At 40.6% G+C, this 12,633-nt stretch overlaps 2 long non-coding RNA genes across 2 annotated transcripts; both read left to right on the top strand.

Moving 5' to 3' along the window:
• The first annotated feature begins 87 nt into the window (after positions 1 to 87).
• Positions 88 to 689, top strand: LOC124279529. The gene is made up of 2 exons (XR_006899404.1): positions 88 to 341; positions 626 to 689. It is a non-coding gene; the product is annotated as an uncharacterized LOC124279529 (long non-coding RNA).
• Positions 690 to 5,938: 5,249 nt separating this feature from the next.
• On the top strand, positions 5,939 to 6,831 carry LOC124279528. Its single transcript, XR_006899403.1, has 3 exons — positions 5,939 to 5,949; positions 6,426 to 6,489; positions 6,768 to 6,831. It is a non-coding gene; the product is annotated as an uncharacterized LOC124279528 (long non-coding RNA).
• Positions 6,832 to 12,633: the final 5,802 nt, after the last annotated feature.

Here is a 12,633-nt window from a genome sequence, read left to right as displayed (position 1 = left end):
AACTATTGTATTAACGTAAACCCATGCATAGTATGTAGTGTGAAACAATGTAATCACGTCATGTTGGTATGTACGTGTATGTGGATATATATATATATATATGGGCAGGTGTATGTGCATATGCATGTACGTAAGTGTACATGATATGAAGTAGGTATAATACAATGTACTAGGTACTATTGTAGTTAGCGTGTAATGACATGCATTAGCCATGTGTGGTGTGTATTGACTTGTATGTAGATAATATTGTGGTACTATGTATGTTTATTTACTACAGATCCTTACAGGACTGTATGGTATGAGGGACTGCTGGATCTGGCAAACCTAGGTCCACACACCTGGTAGGTGTTGCATATCTTATGTTATCTTATCTCCCATATTAGTGTATCTATAATCAGCAGTCATCCCATCCGGATGACTATCCCTAGAAATCATTACAGATGTATTATATACATCCATGGTATTATTTATATGCGGTGATTTGTATTGACCTGTATTGTATGTTGTAAACATTGCAGCATGCACTTGATACAATACCTATGATGTACCACGTGTCTAAGGCTTGATGTATATAGTGTATGACACGATACCTGAGTAGGTTTACATTGTTCACCAACTGTTTCAGAGTTTATGTATAAGGAGGATATGGTGGATTCGTCCCAGTGTAATAAAGATGCCGTCAACTCACACCCCGTAGCCTTGTGGTTTTCATTACGGAAGAACCCCAAATTCCATGCTACTACATTTGGAGCCCCCAGTGAGGACTTGACGGTTTGGGCCAAGGTAAAGGACAGGCGACCACCCCAGAAACCATGCACCCCTCCGATAGCGTCCCATGACCATGATGACGTCATACTACTCTTGAGACGACGGTAACACGGAATACAGACTTGTATCTCAATGTGATATTCTGAGCCTGTTGAACTGGCTGTTATAGCTAGGTTGATATGTATTCACACAGTAGTAGAGGCTCATGAATCATGGACTAGATGAACTAGAACATGGCACTGCCATTGTTTACTTGCAGTGTTACCTACAGCTGATTGACTATTTTTGCTGAGTAGAAGTTACAGAACATTGGTTTAGAAACCAATTAGAATGCCGGTCACATGCATACATGCATGTAATGATATCCACATTTTGTGGCAGCAACATGTTTTTATAACAGTACTATGTGCTGGTTGCTTTGTAGATGCTATGAACAAGGAATATTGAGGAAATCGGTCGAAATATGTACATATGACATTTCTATGAACACAATCCCTCACAACAATAAAAAGTAGATAGTAACGTGTCATTAAACAAGTAAAGCCAAAATGTCAACTCCCCGTTCTTAGTACCGCTACAGGGTAGACACAGGTGACAACTATTACCCCCTTTATTGCTATTTGATCAGAGTGGACTGATCTGAGGTATATGTTGAACAGTCAACAGCATACAAGCACGTTTTCATGCTTAGTGATTCCATATCTTCTAACATGGAATATTCTCCCTGGCTATTCAGCCTATGCCCTCAACTAGTGTTTGTGATCTCTGTTGATAAGATATATATGAAGGGATAACCTGTACATCATCAGGAACTAATGAGTTGTAGGTTGTCATATCGTATGCTCTTATTCATATGTACATTTATCCTCTTGTTTCAGTATTACGTAATGGGAGACACACTGTCACCTGATGAAATTGAGAGACTTGTGTCGGCATTCAATACACTCCAAGTGCATCCGAATGTTGATTCAACAGACGAATTTGTGCAGTGGATGGGAGCATATACACATGAGGGATTCAAGGCAGGACTACTAGAGACACAAGGTGGAGGACATGGTACTAATGCAAGACAGGACCATCCTACGACCAGACAGATACAGGAGATGAAGGCAATGTGCAACTATCTATCAAAACAAGTGGAGGAGTTGAAGCAACAACTCCAGGTCGCAGCAACATGGCCTCCCAAGGAATCTCACCATGATGGTAAATCAACTTGGTCAAACTCTCGCAGGCAAGGTCATTATGTCAGCAATAGGCACTGTGGGACTGAAACACATTCCAGTTTGCAATCAAACCACAGGATAAGGCGAGGGTGGATAACGGATGAAGATGGCATCCAGGTACCAATCTGTGGGCAGCTGGGTACAGATTAGGATGGGCACACACGGGGACTATATGGATTGAATAACAGAGTTCAGACTACTGACAAGCAAGATAATAAAAGTCTAGTTGGGAGTGCGAATGAAGTTGAGGTATTGGTAAATGGAATATGTGCACAAGCTTTACTTGATACAGGAGCCACTGTATCAACCATCAGTCAAGCCTTCCACCAACGCCACTTATCCCACCTACCGGTTGAGCCACTGGATACTATTCTTCGAGTGGAATGTGCTGATGGTCAACAGTTGCCTTATCTTGGACTTATTGAGGTTCCCCTTCTTGTCCCAAGCATGAATAAAACAGAACAGAGTTGTCTTTTCTTGGTAGTCCCAGATAGTAGCTATAATACCAATGTTCCTGTCTTGATAGGCACCAATATTCTTGGTACATTCATGGAGCTCACTAGGGAAGAACATGGCACCAGATTCCTACAACAGGCTAATCTACATACTCCGTGGTACTTAGCATTCAGGTGTATGACCCTGAGGGAAAAGGATTTAGTGAAGCAACACAACAGGCTAGCAATTGTGAAATGTGCAGAGACTAATCAGTATACTATCCCACCTAACAGTGAGGTCACACTGAGAGGGTATCTAGATAAGCCCCTTTCTTTTAACCGACATGTGCCATACTCCAAGAAACACATGGATCAGTAGTACCCAACAACCTGGATATTGTACCGAGTCTAGTGGCATATAACATGTCTAGGAGTCGTTCGAGGATAGCGGTAGATGTCCACATTGCCAATGTTGCCACGAGGACTGTTACGATCCCCCCACATGCCATAGTTTGTGAAGTACAACCTGTCAGTATTGAGGATATACCAGTACTAAGGAGCAGCAAGGGCGAAGACATAATCAACAAAATGGACTTTGACCAAGCAGCTGTTACTCCTGAAGAAATAACTCAAGGCAAGAAGGTTATTCATGATTTTCTGGACATCTTCTCTACTGGAGATACTGATGTAGGCTTTACTGATCGAGTCGCCCATCGCATCGAACTCATGTCGGAACATCCCTTCAAACAACGACATAGGCGGATAACACCAGCCATGTATCAAGAAGTGAGAGACCATCTTCAACAGTTGTTATCAAGTGGGATTATCCGCACGTCACACTCCCCATGGTCTTCCAATGTGGTGCTTGCTCGCAAAAAGGACGGCCGTCTCAGGATGTGTGTAGACTACCGACAATAGAACAATCAAACAATTAAGGATAATTATTCTTTGCCACGTATAGAAGAACTGCTTGATGCCCTTAAAGGATCCAAGTACTTTACAACGCTTGACATGAAGAGTGGATATCACCAGATTGAAGTGGCAGAAGAGCACAAGGAGAGGACAGCATTTACAGTTGGTCCCCTTGGCTTTTTACGAATATAATCGGATGCCTTTTGGGCTATGCAACAGCCCTGCCACCTACCAGCGTTTAATGAGTGAATGTTTTGACGGATTACATCTCAAGATTTGTCTCATCTACCTTGATGACATTATCATCTTTTCCGACACATATGAGGAGCATCTGGATCGTCTGGCTCAAGTCTTCCAGAGGATTAGGGAATGTGGTCTCAAACCAACACCAGTCAAGTGTTCCTACTGTAAGGAGAGTATCAAGTTTTGGGGTCATGTAGTGTCATCCAAGGGAATAGAGACAGACCCTGGGAAGGTGCAGAAAATCAAAACTGGCATAGACCAATCACTCCAGAAGAAGTGAGACAGTTCCTGGGAAGGGTTTTGCAAGATATTGTCGTCGTTTTGTGAAAGACTTTGCTGCGGTGGCCAAGCCCTTATTCAGTATGATGCCATCGACTAAGACTAAAAGCAAATCCAAGAGGCGGATAGCCCAAGTACAGCCTTGGTGTTGGGGTGACGAACAGGAGGAAGCATTCCAAGTGCTGAAGAGAAAATTGTCCTCTCCCCAGTATTGGCTTACCCAGACTACACCAGACCATTCGAACTTCACACGGATGCCAGCAGGCATGGTCTTGGAGCTGTACTTTATCAGGAAAATGATGGGAAGAAGCAGGTATTAGCTATGGCAGCAGAGGATTGAGTAAGTCAGAAAAGAATTATTCTGCCCATCGCCTTGAATTCCTTGCCTTGAAATGGGCAGTGACAGATAAATTCCATGACTACCTTTATGGAATTCTTTCACTGTCTTCACAGACAATAACCCTCTAACATATGTCTTAACGTCAGCAAAACTTGATGCCACAGGCCATCGTTGGCTTGCTTCATTAGCAGCCTACAATTTTGATATTGTCTATAGACCGGGCCAGAACAATGCTGATGCTGATGGACTATCGAGATTACCGGGTCTTTATTCCAACAAAAACCTGGATCAAGAGGTGATAACCAAAGACTCAATAAAAGCAGTTTGTAACACAATACAAACACAACCCTACATAGAATCTCTGTGTATGTCTGCTGAGATTGTAGATATAGAACAGGACCAGGGACAAGACTTAAGGAATATGTCTGAGAGAGACTGGAAGATGGCTCAGTCCCAGGATGAGACCCTGCGACCATGGATTGACTGTGTGAGGCAGAAGCGAAAGCCGAGACAAGCTTGCAGACCGTTTTGATGAGGACGTTTATATCATTGTAGCTCTCAGCCAAATTCTGATATCCCCGTGTTTAAGGTCCAGAAGGAGAATGGCGAGGGCAGGATGAAAACTTCCATCGAAATCACCTGCTACCCATTGGAACGCTGTTAGTCCCAGATAAGGTTGGAATGGATCCAAAACCATCTACACGCCCTGTTCTTAAAAGGAGGAAGCTTCCGATCCAGCAACAGAAAGTTGAAGCAGCCAATCAGCCATCAGATGAAGAAGATGAAGAAGATGAAGAGTTACAGATGATAGAAGTGGTAGAATGGTGCAACCAGCCAGTCCATGAAGCATCAGTTGCAGACACCCAAAGAGGGGTCAGCACAGAGACTGAAGTATATGATGAGATGACACATTCTACCCAAGACACTCCTGGCGACAATCATGAACGTCTTGTGGTAGAGGATGATACTTCTGCAGGTGACGACCTGATGCCGAATCAGTCAAAAGAACTGTCTAGCACGGAAGTATGTCCTGAGGATGAGGATGGGCTGGAACACCACCAGTCAAGAAGTTCCATAGCTTCAAGTGAGTCAGCTACCAGACCAGAACCCCGACCGAGATCAATCCGAGAGAAGAAGACACCTAAATGGATGTCCTCCGGAGAATATGTCATGAGCCACACAGTCCCAGAGACAGAGATGCTGCAAAGATCTCGGATTATCCAACAACTTGCAACACAAGGCATTTTTTGAAAACATCGGTGGCACAGTCTCACAGGCAATTTTGTCTGTCATAGATGGACAATTTTCATGATGTCTCTGGCGATATATTGGGTTTCATGATGGGGACGTCATTCATGGGGAGGGGGAAGTGTGTGGCAGTGTAGTATTTTATATTACAGTGTTATATTTTATGTTAGTTGGTACTGCTAGTTGAAGATTTACCTGTTTTTATGTACACAATACACACCTGTAAATATTGGTTATTTTAACATACTTAGAATACTTACAATACAACTGAAGCATACGCCAGCAAAGCATATCAATCAATGCGTGAACACCAACCCTACAATAGCCAAAGCCCTGACCTGCCTCAGTCTTTGTCTTGCTTATGTAATCAACACACAGTTTAAACTCAGTGGTTGGCCTGCTATTTTAGTTACCTCCAAGCATTCGAGCAGTCAGCAGCCCCACACTACAGTAAAGGTTTTAAAGGTATCTGGATACCAGCTCACCTCTGCATATTTCCACGGTTAGTACTTTATCTGTACTGTTGTATATTGTGTTTTAATGTGAGTATATCTGTTCTATATGACATGCATATATCTGTTTTGTATATAGGTAAAGCAGAAATGGTATAGTCTACTTAATGTATACCTATGCATATATAACTAATGTAGTGACGTTATATCATGACGGGTTTAATAGTCATGCAAGCACATTTAATGTAACTATTGTATTAACGTAAACCCATGCATATTATGTAGTGTGAAACAATGTAATCACGTCATGTTGGTATGTACGTGTATGTGGATATATATATATATATATATGGGCAGGTGTATATGCATATGCATGTACGTAAGTGTACATGATATGAAGTAGGTATAATACAATGTACTAGGTACTATTGTAGTTAGCGTGTAATGAGATGCATTAGCCATGTGTGGTGTGTATTGACTTGTATGTAGATAATATTGTGGTACTATGTATGTTTATTTACTACAGATCCTTACAGGACTGTATGGTATGAGGGACTGCTGGATCTGGCAAACCTAGGTCCACAAACCTGGTAGGTGTTGCATATCTTATGTTATCTTATCCCCCATATTAGTGTATCTATAATCAGCAGTCATCCCATCCGGATGACTATCCCTAGAAATCATTACAGATGTATTATATACATTCATGATATTATTTATATACGGTGATTTGTATTGCCCTGTATTATATGTTGTAAACATTGCAGCATGCACTTGATACAATACCTATGATGTACCACGTGTCTAAGTCTTGATGTATATAGGCACGATACTTTAGTAGGTTTACATTGTTCACCAATTGTTTCAGGGTTTATGTATAAGGAGGATATGGTGGATTCGTCCCAGTGTAATAAAGATGCCGTCAACTCACACCCCGTAGCCTTGTGGTTTTCATTACGGAAGAACCCCAAATTCCATGCTACTACATTCACATGGTTGATATAAATATCTAACAAGCGCGCGATATGGAATTTTTTTTTTCCTTTTAACAATGGGGTGCTGCTGCCTCTGATATAACGGATTTCATACGAATTGCTTCGACTGGTCTCTTATCAAGTAGTCTTGTTATTTCATGATTCATGAAGTCAACCACCCGTGGAAGTCGTTCTACCCATTCAGTGTTTCTGTTATTAGGATCCGCTAAATCACGTGAATATTGGTGTGAAAACAAACGTTCGGCTATGGAGCGATTGAATCTCTCTACTATAGCTTGACTTCGATGGGCTCCCACCTCGACCGCGTCTAACTTCTACGTTATGCTTGGTTAGCAGTTTCGACACGGATCCCATGAATTCCCGCCCTGGAGCGACTTGCAATAAATCAGGCCATGTAAGCTGACTACGCTTGTATATTTGTTTAAACGCTTGTGCTACTTGATCCGAGTCTTTCGTGGTTCATGGTTCAGCTTCCTTGTAGCGGCTGGCTACGTCTACAACTGTCAGGGCGTACTTATAGGTTTTAACTCTCACCAGGTCGGCCTGGTGAACTTGATTAGGTGTATATATACCGAATTTTCTCCTCGGTATATATTTTGGTGCCGGTAAGTATATTTGCCATATAGCTTGTTTTTGTAACCAGGCTTTGGTTTTTTCTTCCGAAACACGTGCAGCTTTAGATAATTTTGTAATAGCGTCTGACCCTTTCCAATATCCTCGCGGGCTGTAGTAAATTTTCTCCATTATATATATAAATTTAAATTTTTTTATGACCGTAAGCATAGGTTTTGACACCATCTGAAGCTATTCATCGTTTTGAAGCCATTGGTGATAGAGATGTCTAATTTATAGTCATCCCATATATCTTGTGCCCGTCACTTTGAAGTATGTTCATCTGGTGTTTGAACGTTTTCTTCTCGAACAGGGTCTGTTTGTAGAGGGTATGTTTAATATGTCGTTTCACCACGTTCTTTTTCACACCTTTAGCCTTTCTTATTTCAGCGTCGTCTGCTTTTTTGATAGAATACATCTTAGGTCTCAATCCGACGTATTCGGTGATTGGTGTGCCAGCACATTCATCCTTCATCTTACCTAACACCTTTTTGTTGACTTGGCTATGCATGGGGTGGTCTTCGTTGGGTAATCGTTGGTATCGTATAGATGTATATTGTTTTTCATATCATCGTACACGTCCTCGGTTTGAATTTCCATGAGTAATGAATCCGTATCCGTGTACAACACCTCTCACCCTTCACGGTATTGTTTCTTGAGCTCGTTATAGTAGAAGTCATACATCAGATGTTTGGATAGGTCTAGAATGCTCATACCAACATAAACCAGTCGATTAAGTATAATGTGGCTCTTTTTCATATGTATCGCTGCCAAGTCATCATCGAATATAATACTTCTATTGTACGCCGGGCTGGATATCAATTTCCTGAATTTGTTTTCCTCACTCGACCGGACTAGCTTCACGTTAACGCGTTTTCGTAAATTCTCCATCGTTTTGCCAAATACAGAGTTGGTCATGAGTTTGTACAGATTTTTCTCGAAGTCGCTGGTGGCTATCTTACGTAAATCCGTGTTCATTCTGATGTATGGTTCCATCCACTTGCTTTGATTGAATTTTAGTACCCTATGTATTTTAGTCAGCTTCATACCCAACGACAGATATAGTTGTAAATTGCGTCATACGCATTTGTGTTTTGTTGTATAGTTTTTTAATAATCTTTTTCTCTTCGTGTTGTAAAAACTTTAGAAATTCTTCAGCCGCATCTGGTCCTCTATAAATAACGGGAGGGTTAGTTTGACCATCACAACGAACGACCACATACCCGAACCCACACGCTTCGTGCTCTTGTACTTTTTGTGTGAAACTTTGATTAGTGGATTGAGCTACTGTATCTATTGGTTTAATGATAGCTTCGAAGTCGGCATAGATAATATATGGTACTGGCATTTGATTTTTGTGGTTGATAAATTTCAAGATGTTGTTTTTTTCTCTCGGCATATTTATTCTTAAGGCTGTCTCCCCTACACCTAGGCAATCAACCCTGTGCGAATCTAACAGATCAGCCCTAGAAAACCCGTGAAGGCACCTTTCACAAAAGTGTTTCTTTTCCCTGTGTTTCGATTGATTGTACAACAGTCGGATGAAATTCTTTATCCATGTGTAGTGATATTTTTCACCTTGTTGGATCATAAATATATTGATCATTTTACGACAATCCTTATACAATAAAGGACTTATCCTGTGTACTATAACGTTTTTACCTTCGTGTCCGAAAACGTTTATGACTAAGTCTTGATTCTGTTGTTTCATTTTTTGGATCTGAGAGATGAGGGTGGGTTCGTCTATAACTTCCCAATTGAGCTCGTCATCTTCTGGATAACTGGAAAGTCTATCGGAATGTTTTTCAACTGGAAATTTAGCAGATCTTATCGCTTTCCTCATACAATTGTTGTCTCAGTTTTTAATGTTAACCATAGCTTGTTTTTTCTTGAAATACTCAGACATGGGTAAGTACGATCCACCTTTCAACGGTATATAGTTTGCTATATCCAGGTAGACCATGTTAATCTTGTCAACAACCCAACCAGAACCCATATTAGTGTAACGTTCCAGTGTTTCTCGCATTTTTTGTAATGATCTGTCTATAGAAGAGTTGATAGTGTCTGGTTGCATTGTAACTTCTTGATTACCTCTGTTTCATTCGACTGTTGTTTCTCTAGTGTAATGTTTAACGTGAGTTGAAATTTAATACCTCTTAAATCTTTCAGTTCTTCGTTTACTTTGTCAAATACCAATGGTTTTATATCTTCAACGTCTATATTTCTTTGAACTTCCATCTTCCAACCTCTCAAATGTTTACCTACAGCATGCTCAGTAGGAGTAAATTGTAATTCTATAGGTTTTTGTTCTTTCAGTAATTCAATTAGCTCAGATTTCCTCATACGAGAATAACCTCGCATTCCACGTTCACGAGCTTGCTTTGTTAGTTCTTTCACAGTAGGTGTTTTTTTATACTTAAAACCTAATAAATCTAGTAATTCATGTTTTCTCATAAGAGAATAACCTCAAAGTCCACGGTCTCGTGCTTGCTTTTTCAATTCATGTACTGTAAACATATCATAAAGTTACAAACACAGTGTTGATATTATATGTGAAAACAATTCTCTAAATAGACAAACATACTTCATGTCCAACATAAGATGATGTAATAGATATAGGATTGTGTAATCTAACCCGTAACATACACCTTTCATACATCGAGGGACTTGATACCATTTGGCTTCATGAAATGTGACACTCTCATGGTGAGAGAAAAACATATAAACACAGTCTTCCTCGGTAGATAAAAAGTTATGGGTTTACAAATTAATAGGATACTTATTGATTCCATGCCCCGTACCACATAGTCTTCCTCTTTTGAGTAAGACTAAAGCTACTTTTTACAGGTGAGGTGAAAAGTAGTTATGTTATGGAATAGATACTTATTGATTGCTTGCCTTATATAGGATGACCCCATACTCCAAAGTCTTACTCTTTCGTGTAAGACTATGGTTACTTTTTATCTCACTTTAAAGTAGCCATAGTCGTACTCTTTCTAGTAAGACTATGGATACTTTTTACAGGGGAGATAAAAAGTATTTGTGTTATGGGTTTATGGTCCCGTACCACATAGTCTTTTGAGCAAGTCTATGGCTACTTTTTTTACAGGGGAGATGAAAAGTAGTTGTGTTATGGATTTAAAAATTAATATGAATTAGGAATAGATACTTATTGATTCCTTGCCTTATATAGGCTGGTCCCGTACCCCCATTGTTTATATATTAAACGACTACTTCTCAACATTTTGTTATTTATCATGTGTAATTTATGTAATGCTTGTATCACTTTTCTATGAATCGTCACAATAGTTTTGGTTAGAAATGAAGTCTAGTTATCTCTAATATTCAGCAGTTAACAAAGTCGAGGTCACCCAACAGTGGGATAGGCAACAAACTTCGTCATTGGCCCAAAGTAATAACAGGGCCTATCGTATAGAATCTCTCAGCAGCAGTAAAAGTGTCAGACACAAAACCAGTATGACACTTCCACCCTCCAGAACATCTTGTCGCCTTGGAACTAGCCACAGAATGTCCAGGTTACTGACAACAAACAAGGTTTACCCCCACTGCTTGTCTCACACAGTCCACGTCTAAGATATGAGGATGTGGGTGACAAGTACCCAGATTGAGATTAACAGTATAAACTGCATGAAAATTGTTTAAACTGTAAATTTACTGTACATAAACAAACAACGGAACGGGCTATGGAAACTGCACAGACAACCATTGGCAATAACCAGGGACCAAACAACGCCGACAAAGTGCGGAGGCGTTTGAGGCAGAAAAACGTCAGATGTCGCAGGCCTTACCGGGGTCCGATCCTTACTGTTCGACATCATCGTGCTCTACTCCAGTGGGCCACACATTATCGGAATTGGCGTCACCGGGAGTCGCATGAAATCGCACTATCAATGTAGTGCTCAAGAAACAAAATATGAAGTGTCGTTTCTTCAACTAATTTTTACGGAAGTATTTCTTGTATATTGCTTGAGGCGAAGCCGAGAGTGATATTCAAGAAATCCTGACGTACCTTTAACCGAGGAAGGATGCAAAACTGAGGCGAAGCCGAAGTGTTTATTTATCCGGACGAGGATACGTTTGTCAGGCTATTTAGACTGATCTCTTGTAACGTTATCTGGGGTTTAAAGCCATATCGCCCTAGGGCGATATTACAGAAGCAACCTCTGATGACGTCACAAGAGGTTGATATGCAAAATAAACAGCTATCTATTGTAAAGACCATATCATCCCAAGGTGTGTAATGTTCGTTATGTTGTATGCACTTGCAGCGGGTCCAGTGTGGCGTTCAGCGCTATTTAAGTGGCCTTATTATTATCATTATCATTATATATCAGATATCATGTCACGGCACCACGAATGCTACTTCTCTTACAAAGACAACGAACTCTGGGCACATAGTGCATAGGAGAACCTGACGGGGAAGCTCGACAGGACCGTCAAATCCGCCACACGCACATGATGCGCTGCTTCATGTAAAACTGCCAGCGTCGTTTGACGTCATGGATACCTATTCACCACACACAAATCGTATCTTCTCAGTATCCGTAGACATCCCAGGTCTCAGATGGCAAAACGATTGATAAATCAATTTAAACACAACAGAAAGAGATCATTCATAAAGGTCTAAACGCGCCCTCGAGTGTGTTTCAAGCCTTTACCATAATGATAGTATTAAAAATGCTTAAATGGTACTCACTGAGGCCTGACCTGAATAACAAAGAAAGGCTAATAAGGACAGCTTTACTCAACGTCCTTATATGTACTTTGAGCTGAAAGTTTCCTGAACCGAAACCCAGCTTTATCATCATATATAACAAGTGTTCTTTTAATAGAAACCTCATTTTACGTTCCTTAATTGTAAACAAAGTATTTAATCTTTCAGCCACAGCTGAAAATGTTTTTTTATACAGAGAGGGTATTGGCGTGGAAGGAGATGTTTTCATAATGGTCATCTGTTGACACACACAGACACAAACTTACAAATACTCGCACGTGCGCACACACACATCTACGCGCAAATAGCATGTAATCCATCTTTGTGAGTTTTGCAGAGGATATATGACAAAGGGACCCGTGCAAACATTTAACAACGTACGACATATTAAA

The sequence above is a fragment of the Haliotis rubra genome, unplaced genomic scaffold (genome assembly GCF_003918875.1).
Source record: "Haliotis rubra isolate DU_JTF1 unplaced genomic scaffold, ASM391887v1 Scf2512, whole genome shotgun sequence".
In the NCBI taxonomy this organism is placed as follows: domain Eukaryota; kingdom Metazoa; phylum Mollusca; class Gastropoda; order Lepetellida; family Haliotidae; genus Haliotis; species Haliotis rubra.
The sequence above is the reverse complement of the archived record's forward strand: the minus strand, read 5'-3'. Positions and strand labels throughout refer to the sequence as shown.